The 12767-nt window shown below is 41.5% G+C and overlaps 1 long non-coding RNA gene across 1 annotated transcript in view; it reads left to right on the plus strand.

The window, feature by feature from the left end:
* LOC127696608 (uncharacterized) overlaps positions 1-1857 on the plus strand; it is a 76453-nt gene extending 74596 nt beyond the window's left edge. The window contains exon 3 of the long non-coding RNA XR_007980280.1: positions 1128-1857. This is a non-coding gene — a long non-coding RNA (uncharacterized LOC127696608). The remainder of the gene's footprint in view (positions 1-1127) is intronic.
* The last annotated feature ends 10910 nt before the right edge of the window (positions 1858-12767 follow it).

Consider the following 12767-nt stretch of genomic DNA (forward strand, 5'->3'; position numbering starts at 1 on the left):
GGTACCTGAGGGGAAGCATGACAAGTGGAGTTTAATCTCTAGAGCCCATGGCAGGAGGAGAGTGATTTCCCCAAAGTTTTCCTCTGACCTTCACCTGACTTTGTGGCATGGGTGCACCCACCGCACCCACCTGCCCACCTGCCCACGTGCCCACGTACCTACTTACCCACCTACCTGCCTGCCCGCTTACCTACCCAGCTGCCCTCCTGCCCGCTTGCCTGCCTGCCCACATGCCCGCCTGCCCGCCTGCCTGACTGCTCGCCTGCCCACCTGCCCACCTGCCCTCGTGCCTACCTACCCACCTACCTGCCTGCCCGCTTGCCCACCTACCCAGCTCCCCTCCTGCCCTCCTGCCCGCCTGCCTGCCTGCCCACATGCCTGCCTGCCCACCTGCCCACTTGCCCACATGCCCGCCTTTCTACTTGCCTACCTACCTACCTACCCACATGCCCACCTACCCACCTGTTCACCTTCCACCTGCCCACCTACCCACCTACCCACATGCCCGCCTGCCCAGCTACCCACCTGTCCACATGCCCTCCTGCCCACCTACCCACCTGCCCACCTGCCCACCTACCCACCTGCCCACCTGCCCACCTGCCCACCTGCCCACCTACCCACTTGCCCACCTGCCCACCTACCCACATGCCCGCCTGCCCAGCTACCCACCTGCCCACCTACCCACCTGCCCACCTGCCCACCTGCCCACCTACCCACCTGCCCACCTACCTGCCTGCCCACCTGCCCACCTACCCACCTGCCCACCTACCCACCTACCCACCTACCCACCTGCACACTTACCCACCTACCCACCTGCCCACCTACCCACCTACCCACCTGCCCACCTGCCCGCCTGCCCGCCTGTCCACCTACCCACCTACCCACCTGCCCACCTGCCCACCTGCCGACCTACCCACCTGCCCACCTGCCCACCTGCCCACCTGCCCACCTACCCACCTACCCACCTGCCCACCTGCCCACCTGCCCACCTACCCACCTGCCCACCTGCCCACCTACCCACCTGGCTTTGCTATAGACTCACAAAATAACTAAAATGTAATATAAAATAATATCCTGCTAATTTCAGAGTGGAATCGATCTTTTTTAATGTCTCTCTTTTCTTTCAGACCTCTTTAAGAGAGCCCCACTGGGGAAGCCTTTCTGCATAGAAGAGGATGGAATGCCAGACATGAGGTCAGAATACAAGGATGGCGGGAATCTGATGGTAACGTTCTGGGAACTTTATCCTAAGGGTTGCCATTGGCAGTGAATTTAATTGCATCCATTACCATTAAGCTGATTAATAACAATCATAGTTACTGGAGACTCTCCCTCATGAATTTAATGCATTTATTTAGTCATTTATAACACCCTCTGGATGACCTGTTGACAAGCCGTCTCAACAGACGCTGCTGTTATAAAGATGAGTACGTGTGGTCCCTTCATCATGGGGCTACCAGTGTCTGAGAAAATTAGGGACGGGGAATATCATAAATTTGGTTTATCAGATGTTTCAGTAGATAGATGTGCCAAGAACTAGACCACCATATAAAGCTTAAAGGTTAATTTACTTAACCAGAATCTACTGAGAATGAACCATATGCAAAGTGTAGCATAAGAGCATGGCAAATAATTTTGCTTCTAGAGACACACAGCACAGTTGGTGATGTAATTATGCACATACACGCTTATACATAATCAGTGGCCATAGTTCAAAGCAGTGTGAAATTAAGTATTGATTTCTACAGCAAGTAGAGCCATGTTTCTTAGAGACCCTTTCAGGGTCCATCAGAGAAGAGTTTCAGAGCCAGGACTGAATAAAACCCATTTCTACGGCATGGAGAATCGGGGCTGAGGAAGGATGGAAAAAAAGTAAAAAAAAATGTTCTTTTTCCACCCAAAGTCACTATTTTCATAACATTTCATAACATTTTCTCTTCTGAAACTAAATTCTGGTATAATCCATCATGTAATACTTATATTACAGAAATAAATTATATTACATAAAGATACGATGTCTTTAGTACAGTTTGGAAGAAAATAAAAGGTTTCATAAAATGCATATTTCAATCCATAATGCTTGAACAGCAGGTGGCTAAGGTTATAGCCAGACGTTTTCACTGAGCAAAGTTAGACAGAATAAAAAACCAAATTATACGCTGTGCCAAAAGATCAGAGGTGCAGCAGAGACTAGGAAAAAGCCCAACCAACAGTCTGCTGCTAGGGTAAATAATGGCAGGCTGAAGCAGTCTCTGAGTAATGAAAGATGAAATGACCTTACCTGTGAGGGAACCATGTCTAGACAGATTATAGACTGTAGGAGGGCGAAAATAAGGAAGTCAGGATGTCTTGTAAAGAATTGGGTCTTATTTTGTGAGCATGTGTTTAAATAATTCCCTGTGTTTCGAGGAATGGAGACGAGACAGGTTATTCCAGAAAGCATCTTTTACCTTGAAACCACATGTTGAAGAGCACTATTCCGACTCTGATAACCTGAGAGAACCACAGAGACTGTATTTTTGAAGGTCAGAAGGAAGTTATAGAGCTTTGGGACAAAGAAAGATCAGTAAAGAGAAATTTCATGTTAGATGTGCAAATTACAGCTTCAAAAAGGTAGAAAATGTGAGATCAAAAAAATAGGCAATTACAAATAACTTCAAATTATAAATTTCACATGTCACAAATTCAAGCCAATGGGGTTATTAATAATGTGATGAGGATGCTGCATTTTTATGTATATCAAAGAACACTAACAGTGTCTCTAATTTTGCTAAGAAATGTCTGCCTGAGCACACGTGTGGTGATGGAACTGTTGTTCAGGGGTGCTGGTGATCCTTCCTGTCACTGTGTCACAACAGTGAGCAGCTCCTGGAGTCTTCCAGTGACCGCAGGACAGGTTCAGACCCAGCTGACTCTGTGGACTGTGGGTGCAGCGTCATCGCAGTGAGCAATCTCTTTAGGGATGGCATTCCCAGACCGCATGCTCATTTGAGTCAAACAGGCCACTGTCCATCAGCAATGGGGCAAGCAGGCTAGGGCTAGATAATATGCCAAGATTCCTGTCTAGGGAAATCTTGTAGCCTTCTAATGATATGAACCTTAGCCATGCCTAAGATAAAAATACAAATTTATCTGATTTCTCTGGGGACAGTCGATCACATTTATTGGTGACTTCTCAAGTTTTGGATCAGTTTTCTCCTTTAGTGTTAGGTCTTTACTGAATACAGACTGTAGTAGTTTATGGAGACTTGAAGTTGAATTATTGTAGTACTTTGCAGAAAGTGTTGTGGAAAAGTGCTTCCTGTATTCATGGATACATAAATTCTTTCATACCATGTGTCCTTTCTTGGCAGAGTGACTCCTTTTTCTTGCAGTATAGTGCTAAGAAATTTATTTTTCATATAGAAAACTATAGGAAATATCAAGGAAAATGATCTAATTTTATTTATTTTTTATGATCAATCAAATAACACATATATGGTAAACATCTTCTGATTGTTTGAGGGACTAATGTATAAATTGGGTGGCAGCTGTGCTGGAAAGTTCCTGGCCTTTCACTGGCCAGGTTTTGGTTGAAGATTTTTTCTGGCCAGCAGGGGGCGTCCACGGTCCGTCTTTGGATTAAAGAACAACAACAAAAAAACCCCACCAAGGCAAGTGCTAGAGCAAGAAATGCACTGCCACGTAGGGGGAAACTGAACATGGCAAGAGGGCTTGCTTTATGACTTTAAATAAAGTATTGATTTCTGTAATGCTAATTTTATACCATGTGAATAGTATATTAGAGGAAAATTCTGGTTTCTGTTTGTGACATAAAGAACTTAAGGAATGTTTAAAGAAAGAAAATAAAGATTACCCAGAACCAACTTAAAGTCAAATTTGGATATATCTAATTTTATTTTTAGATACATAATATGTGGAATGTAAGCTTCTCAGAGAATTAAATTAGAAATTGTTAAATTTGATTATGTATCAGTTAAATTAGTACCCAGTACATGCTGGCAATATTAATTAACTTGTTGAATTAATGATGCAAGAATCAAAATCATAGTAAATCCAATAGTTTTATGATTATTTAATATTAGAATTATATCATATTTTCTTGTTATATTTTGATAACTACATAGTTCATTAATTTTACAATCAGCTTTATTCAATAAAATATTTATCATATATTTTGGTCCCAAATATAGTTATTAGTTAAAGATTTTTATTTCATTGCTCTGGAATGAAACTTGGATATAGATTACTTATTTATTTATTAGTTTATTAAGATTAAAACCTCAAAGGAAAAATTTTTATTGGTTCTTTGTGAATTTCACATCACGCATTCCGATCGCACTTGTCTCTCCATCCCTCCATATCTGCCCTCTGCCCTTGCAACCTCCCCCAAAGAAAAGAAAACAAACAAACAAAAGAAACAACTTGCTGTGGAAGCTGCCGTGTGTCACTGTGTGAAACACAATACACCCTTTTGCCCAAACAGCCTTACTAGAAAATGTTCATTATGTTAAGTCATTGGTCTGGTTTGAGGCTACATCATCAATCCCGGATCCTCACGGATATCCTGTGCCCTGTGTCATGGAGATTCTGCAGCTTTGGTTCTGTAGGACCAGCCTCTTCACGTCCCAGCAGTTCATAGATGGGACAGATGTTGGGGTGGGCGGGCTAACTCAAAGCCCTGGTCGGAGTTGGTCAACCTGCCAGCTCTCCTGCTTTGCCTAGGGGAGTGGCAGGACCATCTCTCCTGCCTGCAGTAGCCACAGGGGGACAGGACCAGCTGCCAGCGGTGGCCCTGGTGAGGTGCTGGACCAGCTCTCCTGTGCCATAAGGGGTGAGGCCAGCTCTCCAGGACCCATGCATGCATCAACCCAGAACTTCCCTTCACTTCTGCTACAAGGCCACAGACCCATGGCTTCAGGTGGAATCGCAGGCTACTCACACCAGGCATTTTCTCGCCGCCCTCCTGTCTGCAGTTCCTCTCTTCATAGTTCACAGACCTTTCTGCTTCTCTTTCTCTCCCATCTCTCTGCCACAAACTGGCTCACTGTAGTGGTGCTTGCACCCGTGTCAGGCGACAGCCTGTGGGAGGCCATCGAATATTATTAATCAAGTTTGTTCTTTGACAGTGTTATACAAGAGGGCAACTCATTCTCATTACTCAGATCTCTCCTGCCCCTGCAACTCTCAGATCCTCCCTTTGCCATGTCAGTTCCCCCTCCTCCCTACAAGGCACATTAATGTCCTTTTGTTTTGTTTATGATCCACTGAATTTACTCGGGGCCGTCTATGTGATTATCCAGCGAAGACTGGTGCTCTCAGTCTTGAAGATACTGACTCTCCATCCTCTAGACTCCATCATCAGTAGGTCCATCCTCAGTGAGAGGGAGGGTTTCAGGAGACCCCTCCCCCGCCCCGTCTGCCTGTGGACAGTCTATTCGGCGCAGGCTTAGTGCAGTGTGCTGTCCTTCTCCCTCCCTTTCACCCTTTGAATTGTTTCCACATTTTCTATGACGTTCCCTGAGCTCCAGATGGGTGGGATATGTCCTTGTTTAGGGCTGATCACTCAACCATCCCCTGCCTTACACCACCATGAGCAGCAAAGGAGTCTTGGCTTTGATAGCTATTCTTTGTAAGAAGCGCCTCTGTTTAAGGTGGCAGGCTGCATTTGTCTATGTAAAACAGATATTTAGAAGGTGGATGGGCACCACGGACATTGGTACTTTGAAAAGTTCGTTAGGGTTTTTTAATATGCAGTGGGGCTGGGAAGCACTGTTCTGAGTTGCACAGCCAAACTACTGCCTAGAGAGGTTGTCCAGGCTCAGAACAGGATTCCTTACATCCAATGCAGCTGCTTTCACGGACACACCCATCATTACTGTTCCTAGTGCAGTACCCAGGTTCAGCAGCATGCTCATTGCCAGACAGTGTGACAAATGCAGGGCCTCTATTCTTCCCTTCCTCTCAGCCAGGATTTAGGTTTTAATGAGGCCGTCTGGCAATGTGAGCATATGTTAAAGGCAAAGATGCACTTACATGTCTTATTTTTATTTGGAATTCATTCCCCACACATGACTATTGCTTGTTTCCAGTTGTTTTTTAAAGAAAGGCAGAGACAGTATTTTAGCTGTTGAAAGATATGAAAGTAAGGTTTTAGAATGGGGCATGAATGAATTATGTGGATATATCTATATCTATCTATCTATCTATCTATCTATCTATATATATATATATATATCCACATGGACATTTAAATCTTTCTTGAATTGTTACCAAAGGTGGACAGAATTGCTCTCCAGAATGAAGAGAGAACATTTAGGCTGACTGCTGTTTAGAGTGCTGGACATCTGAGTCTTCCCTCATGGTCATACCTAACTCCCAGGTGTTTCCTCACTTGATGCTTCTTATGTTTATCATTTTGCATGTGCTATGGATAGGTTTACTCATCTTGGGAACTTGCAATTTCTATACAAGCTTCCTTGATTACAGTTGGTTGGCCTCTAAATGACAACTGAGAAAAGGACATTCCAGCATTAAATGTCACCTAGTGGAAGAAACAGGACTCTCACATGTTGCTGTGTCTCATGTCCTGTAAGGTGGTTAGAACATTAGGGTCATAGGGTGTGAAAGTCATAATAGTGGTGACAAATAAGAAAGTCTCTTGTTTTTTAGGAAAAGGGACACCTCTTTCCCATAGAAGAATTTCAAGAGGTAAATATGAAATAGATGAGAACAATAGGAAATCACCCTTAGAAGATTACACTTTTCAAGATCCATGGCTGAGTCCCAAGTTGTCAAAATTTAATGGACAAACAGGATATTGGTATAGGTTAATATTATCACCCCAAATATTTATCCCAAAGGAAAAATAGCAAATATATATATAGAAGAACCCAGAAGGCACCATTTCAGTATCATCAATAATAAGAATCACCGACACTATTTTACTCCTGACTGAACACTGAGGCACGTTACTCCTGTTTATCCACCTCAAAATCTACAGCCAAAATATAGCCATATAAAGTTATCAGAAAAACATAAATTGAGGGATAGCTTTCAAAATGTCCGGGCAATACTCTTTCAGTTTGTAAAGGTAATTAAAAAAAAAGAAATAAGAATATGGCTCAGTCAGTCAAGTGTCTTGTGCATAAGGGTGATGACCGGGCTTTGCATCCCTAATGTCTGCATAAAGAAAAACCAAAAACACCAAGCCAAAACAATGACAGTGCATGATTGTATGCATCTGTAGCCCTAAAGTGGGGGCTGGAGACACATATATCGCACCTATCTATCTACCTATCTATCTATCTACCTATCTACCTACCTACCTATCTGTCTATCTATCTATCTATCTATCATCCATCCATATATCTATCCATCCATTTATGTACCTATCTATCATCTATCTACTTATCTATCTATCCATCTAGCAATCATCTATCTACTTATCTATTATCTATGTACTTATCTATCATCTATCTACTTATCTATCTATCTATCTATCTATCTATCTGCCTATCTATATATCTATCTATCCATCCATCCATCCATTTATGTACCTATCTATCATCTATCTACTTATCTATCTATCCATCTATCAATCTATTTATCTATTGTCTATGTACTTATCTATCATTTATCTACTTATCTATCTACTTATCTATCAATACATATATGTGAATTAATAGATATATAAATTCTGCTGAGCCAATTTAGAGTGCTTGTGGGTATATGCTTTTAGGAATGACCACATAGTATTAGATAAAAAATTAGAGGGTTCATCCCTTGGGGAAGACTAACTATACTTCTTATAGCTCTTTTGTTGTTAATTCCATGTATCTCTTTAGCTATCTGTAAGGCCCCATGGTATTTCCTCCATGTGTTGGAATGACAGCTGTTATTTTTCTTGGGTTTGTTTGAGTTTTGTTTAGGGAGCTATATTGTCGAGATTACGTGGGAGTAGCTTCCTTGTCCATCTAGAAGACACAAAGAGTATACTTCCTGGTCCTCTGACTCCTAGAGCCTATCCCATAGCCCTTTCCTAAAGTTCCCTGATGTATCAACTGGGGCTGCACATTACATGGTCAGTCCTTTGCATTTTGACCAGTTGTGGCTTATTGTAATGGTTTTCATCTCCTACATAAAGAAATGTCTTTGATGAGGCATGAGAGCTACACTTACCTGTGGTTCTAAGTACAAATAGCTAGAATGAAATTAGGTATTATACTGGTTTAGGAGAATGGCGGTAGTAGCTTCTCCTCTAAGATTCATGACTTTAGTAGCCATGAGTAGTTGCCCAGATTTGCAATAGCAGACAGTCTTTCCTTCCCATTGTGTGGTTGTGAATTACTGTACAGGTGCTGAGAAGTGACCTGTACATTCTAGCTATTTGTACTTAGAACCACAGGTAAGTGTAGCTCTCATGCCTCATCAAAGACATTTCTTTTTGAAGAGCAAGTGCTCTTAACTAAACCATCTCTCTAGCCTTTTATGTATTTCCTTGAGTTTTGTTTTTTTGAGTGTTTTGAATATTCAGGATATTAATCTTCTGTCAGATGTGTAGCTATCCAAGGTTCTCTACCACCATATGGATTTTTCCCTTACTCAAGTGATTATTTCCTTAGCTATAAAGACGTTTTTAAGTTATGAGGTCCCACTTGTTGGTTGTTGGACTTAATTCCAGGGCAAATGGAATCCTCTTCAGAAAGTCCTCAAAGAGCAAATTTAAATAATAAAAATGATAGGGTAGAAAATAGTTGAAAATGATTCATATCCTTTATTTCCAACTTTATACATACAATACATATATTCGCACATATACATACACACACATACACATATATACACATACATACACATACACATACACACATGCAAACACACAATGGACAAGAAAAAGAGAAAGGCTCTCTTTCAAATAAAACAGGATTCATATAGAATCAAGATAAGATAGGATCCAAACTTGTAGATTAGATACTAAAGTTAGTTTCATTTTTTTAAAAAAAGATTTTTATTAATTTTTATTAGCTGTGAGCATGCACACACACATACAAAACTTTTTGTGATGTAGTGAACGATAATAGTCAACGTTACTACATTCCTAATGTGTGTTAGCGAGGTTGGCAATAACTAATGCGATCTTCCTTACAGTTTTTCAGAGGGCTGATGCAGACATAGAGTTTACTTCCGACTGTGTGTGATCATGGGGAGGAGGGCAGGATAAAGGCTCCTGATTGCAAATCCTGGGATCATGAAATGTGGTAGAACAGTTAACACAAAGAAAAAAGGAGTATGAGGGAGGGAGGCCATTTCATTTCTCAGCATGTCATGTGTGTACACAGTGTCTTCTTTGGCTTATTTAAAACACATAGAATAATTTATTGAAGTGTAAGAACATGTTAAATGTGCTTAATGTTGTAAATAGTTTAAAGGGATTGGATCAGAGATGTGAGCAAAAGTTGGTGACTTTCAGCGGGTAGCTTGTCGAGCAGAGAGAAGCTTCCCTGAGCCTGTTTCAGCAGACTGAATAACCAGTTTCAGCTGGTCTGGCCAGACATTCCTTTGAAAAGCAAAAGAGGCACAGTTACAGCTGGTCTGGCCAGACATTCCTTTGAAAAGCAAAAGAGGCACAGTTACAGTGTGTGGGGCAGACAGGGTGTGGACTTGGGAGAATGATTGGTAATTAACTAGGTAAAGCTTGCTGACACAAAGTCTGATCTGAGTAGTGATAAAGTGTGCTGGTACTTATTATATAGTACATGGGATTTCCTTGGTGGACGCTCCACAAGTGGAAGTAGGTGAGGAGAGACCGCTTTAGTAAATAGTCTTGCAGCAACTGGTTGAGCATACAAAACTCCCACGAGGAGCCCCGAGGGCATGGCTGAAGTTCTTCAGTCTCAGAGATTCCACTCACAGACAAGCATTGGTCTGCGGCAAGACAAGGGTGTTTGTCTATGAATCTTACTTCACACTGGTAGGAGGAAGTAACGTTCCCTCTGGAATAAAATAATCTCCATGTTTGCTAAGTTCCTTTACCCTAGACACACACTCAGGTCTGTTTCCATCTGATATCCACAGGTGAGGGCTGACTGTCCTGTATAGGACTGGAGAGCTTGGAGTAGGCAAAATTCCATATGAAATATAGAATAATATTTTGCATTAAACAACTGAGACTACATTCAAGGAATTGTGTCTTAGTCAGGGTTTCTATTCCTGCACAAACATCATGACTAAGAACCAAGTTGGGGAGGAAAGGACTTATTCAGCTTACATTTCCATGCTGCTGTTCATCACCAAAGGAAGTCAGGACTGGAACTCAAGCAGGAGCTGATGTGGAGGCCATGGAGGGATGTTCCTTACTGGCTTGCTTCCCTTGGCTTGCTCAGTCCGTTCTCTTATAGAACCCAAGACTAACAACCGATGGGATGCTACTACCCACAAGGGGCCCTACCCCCTTGATCACTAATTGAGAAAAAGCCCCACAGCTGGATCTCATGGAGGCACTTCCCCAACTGAAGCTCCTTTCTCTGTGATAACTCCAACCTGTGTCAAGTTGACACACAAAACCAGCCAGTACAAACTGAAAGCAAATCTTATAAACTATGTTTGGGAATATAAGCTATAAAATTTGGGATAACACATTTTAACTGGAGCAACATAAAAATGTTAGACGCCAAAATGGTAAATAATGAGGAAAATCAGGAATAATGGGTGAGTACAAAGCCTTCCTAATGTGGCCCCTGCCATCCTAGATCTCACTGGTCAGACCTGCTGTGCTTCCTCAAGACCGAGCCTGCATTTTGATGGACTTCTGCTGTGACTTCTTTTCCCTGGCTGATGAGGTTCTTCAGACCCAAGGGCCCCTCAGCTGGATGCTGTGTCTCCTTCTTTCTAATTGTTTTTATGTACGGCACATGTCATATACTCTCTTACTTTGCTGGGGCACTGGCTTCTCTCACGTCACCCTCAACCACCTTCCATCAAGATTACTTCAGTCCATGCTTGATTTACGGATGACTGTCAATTTGGGACTTAAGTCCTTGCCAGGACCTTTTGGTCTCAGGATTGGGACTGCTTTTCCTTGACTCTACTTTGTGACCCCCCACACACATCGTTTTACTGCCTCAGAACCACTAGGGGGAGGAGATTTCTAGCAAATCATAGCAGTTTGCAAATGTGAGGCAATTATTCTAAAATATTAACCATTTGTGAGTTTTTGGTATGTGTTTTAAAAAAATTAAAAGATATTTAGAAAAATGGAGGGGAAAGTGTAGAGATTTTCCAGGTAACTTTGTTTTTCTCTTCCCAACACAGTTAATCTCATCAGTCTCTTGTATTATTGTGGATCATTTGATGCGATTGATGATCTAATATTAATACATCACTATGATATGGGTTACATATTTTATATTAGGGTTCACACCTTGTGTTGTATATTATATAAATCAAGTTTCAGGTTGGCGTAAATATTTTACTGGGGTTCTGGATAAGATGGCATTGAATCTGTTGATCAAGTTGGGGAAAACTGGGATCTTGACAACAATAAGTTCTACCACATTACATGAAATATCTCATTGATAACTTGCAACTTTTAAACTTTTTTATATTAAAGTTTTGTGGTTTTCTCAAGCATGTCTCAACCTGTGGTTATTCTTTCCTTAAGTTTAGAGCTGTGCTCCAGTATAGCCCAGCCTGTCTGCTTGTTGCCATTAAGAACTTGAAATGTGGCTTAAGTGGAAATAAATCTTAGATTCCACAAATTTAGTTACATAAACAGAGGCAAATGAGCCATCAGTAATGCTATTTTAAGTATTATATTTTAGCTGTCTTAAATAAGAATATTATTAGTGAAATTAATTTAATCTACTTGTTTTTACCTTTTTCATGTGGCTACTAGGATATTTAAAATTATGCATGAAGCTAGCATTATATATTATTAATAAAACTTGTTTAGGATTTACATACATTACCTTGCTTTTACATCTATTAGCTTTGATAGCTAAATTGGGGTTAAAAGTAAATTAGGATGTATATTTCTTATACAGAAATATACAGAGCACCCTAGGCATGTAACAATTTCTCTTTGATACTCTTAAGTAGGATTTGTCAGAAAAAGAGACGCGCTGTGGTGACTTTCTTGCCATCAAATGAGGATGACAGGACATGACAGGATGTTTACAAAATAAAATGCAAGATTAAGTTCTAGGGCTTTTCACTAATAGAACCCCTTCCAAGGCCTTAAGCTGATGCTAGTAACGAAACCACAAAACCCTATATTTTGTAGCTTTTGCAAAAGTAAGACATCCTCAGGACTGAGGCTTGAACCTCCACTGAATCAAACACCTAGCCTATTTCCATCTTTTCAACTGTGTGTGTGTTTTTGTGTTTCTGCATGTGTGGGTGGATGGTTATATGTGCATATAGAAACTTGAAGTTATCGGTAATCTTTGTTGATTGATTTTCCATCTTATTCAATGAGGCATGGTCTCTCAGTGAAACCCAGAACTTTCCTACAGGGTTAGTTTTGATATCGATCTCACTCTGGGGAACCCTTTCTCTACCTTCTGAGGCTGGAATTATAGGAGGCCACCGGGTCCACCAGCATTTCATGCTGGAATCTGGGAATCTGAACTCTGATGCTGTATTTACATGGCAAGCGTGTTAACCTCTGAGCCATCTCTTTCTAGCCCCTCTGTTCTTTTTACGTTATTGTTGTGGGAAGGTTTAACTAAGTTCTCCAAGCTGGCATTGAACTCTCTCTATAGCAG

Source organism: Apodemus sylvaticus, chromosome 11 (genome assembly GCF_947179515.1).
Source record: "Apodemus sylvaticus chromosome 11, mApoSyl1.1, whole genome shotgun sequence".
Classification (NCBI taxonomy): Eukaryota; Metazoa; Chordata; class Mammalia; order Rodentia; family Muridae; genus Apodemus; species Apodemus sylvaticus.